Here is a 1,854-nt window from a genome sequence, read left to right as displayed (position 1 = left end):
AAACATTCCAGGGCTTCCATTGTCCAGCAAGCAAACTCTGTCTTCTCTCTTTCTGCTTAGGGGCCTTCCCTGCTCCACTCCCTGTAAGCGAGACTTCTCTCCCCTTCAGAGCGCGCCCTTCGCTCACTCTTGTCAATGTGAGCTATCTTACCTTCCTTTGCTGTCCTCTCCTGCAAGATCTGAGAGCCCAGAACCGAGTTTTAGAGGACTTTATAACTCCCCCGGAGCCTCGCTGGACCGAGTTCGTGAGTCTGGAATTATGTGGTGTTCTTTCAGTTAGGCCATCCTTGAATCCACCTGAGTTTTCTCATAAACCTTGCCTTTCCTGTGCTATTCTCTGGATGAACAAAATTAAGTCATTTTTCAAAATTCTGAACACACGTAACTAATACGTAGAGTCAAAGTGCTGGACATTTGTAATTTCTAGCCTTTCCTTCTCCTTTGTGACCACAGCTTCACTCTCCCAGGCCCATAAACAGAGCCATTTTCCCATTCAGAATGAGCAGAGTAAGCCAAGAATAAATCTTTAAAACAATAGCAGCAACAAAGTGTTTCCCATAAGGACTGATTTCCTGTTTCCCATAAGGACTGATTTTGTTTGCTACTTCCTAGAGCCCTGGGGTATGTTTTTTGGGAACACAAAGGTTGTCAAAGACTGTGGAGGATGAAAATCCTATGAAAATATTATCTCTTTGTGACTTTGAATTTTTCCTACCATTTATACAACTAGAAGTTTGCTGGCTGGGGAGAACAAATTCTTCCAAGTTCTTATGTGATGATGAGTATTATTAAAACTCCTGCTTCTGTTTGGAATACGGACGAAAACTCCTAGACAAGATTACTAAATGAGTTATAATTCATACTAGCTTTGGGAAATAAGTTGCCAAGGGGCTTAACCACTCTGTTAACCAAGGGGCTTAACAGAGATTTAGATTTAGAGAAATACGAGGTTTTCAAAGCTTGATATGGGTGCCTCCTCCTTTTATCACGATTCCTGAGAATACTTTTTTTTTTCTTGAGACAGAGTGTCACTCTGTCTGCCACGCTAGAGTACAGTGGTGCGATCACCACTCACCGCAGCCTTGACCTCCCCCAGCTCAGGCGATCCTCCCATCTTAGCTTCCTAAGTAGCTAGGACTACAGGTATGTTCCACCACACCCAGCTAATTTTTCTGGAGAATAATTTTTATGCATAATATTCTACCTAGTATGGGCTATAGAAAGTACTATAAATTTTTTTGAGAGTAGGAAAAGTCAGTTCTGGCATGCCATTTGAATTTGAGGCAGAATAATTTTCTGGTCCTTCTTCCCTAAATAACTTGACCAGACTTGAATGTGATTGTTTTTCATAAGGAAGGGCAAGGCCCAGCTGTGTGCTCAGACCTGTCCTCTTAGTCTAATGCTTATGGTTAATGTGTATATGAGCTTAGGAGTTTATTTCAGCGCATTATAGTGCTAATAAAATAGGACAGAGACGATAACAGGGTTTGATGTGTGTCTGAGTTCAGAACACATCTTAACATGCTTATGATCACAACCAGTGTCTTTCAGTGCAGCCCGCCCATTGTCTCCTGTGTTAAAAAAGATCTTTCTTCACTTTTTTCATTGAAAATTTTACTAAATGCACATGTACCCACACACATAACATAAAATTTACCATCTTAACTGTTTTTAGGTGTACGGTTCAGTGGCATTAAGTGCATTCGCACTGCTGTGCAGTCATTACCACCACGCGTCTCCAGACCTTTCCCAACTTCCCAAATAGAAACGCTGTACTCATTAAACAACTCCCAATCCCCTCTCCTCCCAGCCCCGGCAACCACTCCATTCTCTGCCTCTCTGAATTTGCCTGCT

At 42.1% G+C, this 1,854-nt stretch overlaps 1 pseudogene; it reads right to left on the bottom strand.

Annotated features, from left to right (window-relative positions):
- The window catches only part of LOC105537063, a 6,564-nt pseudogene that overhangs the window by 1,099 nt on the left and 3,611 nt on the right, over nucleotides 1-1,854 (bottom strand).

This window comes from Mandrillus leucophaeus, unplaced genomic scaffold (genome assembly GCF_000951045.1).
Source record: "Mandrillus leucophaeus isolate KB7577 unplaced genomic scaffold, Mleu.le_1.0 Scaffold168, whole genome shotgun sequence".
Classification (NCBI taxonomy): Eukaryota; Metazoa; Chordata; class Mammalia; order Primates; family Cercopithecidae; genus Mandrillus; species Mandrillus leucophaeus.
The sequence above is the reverse complement of the archived record's forward strand: the minus strand, read 5'-3'. Positions and strand labels throughout refer to the sequence as shown.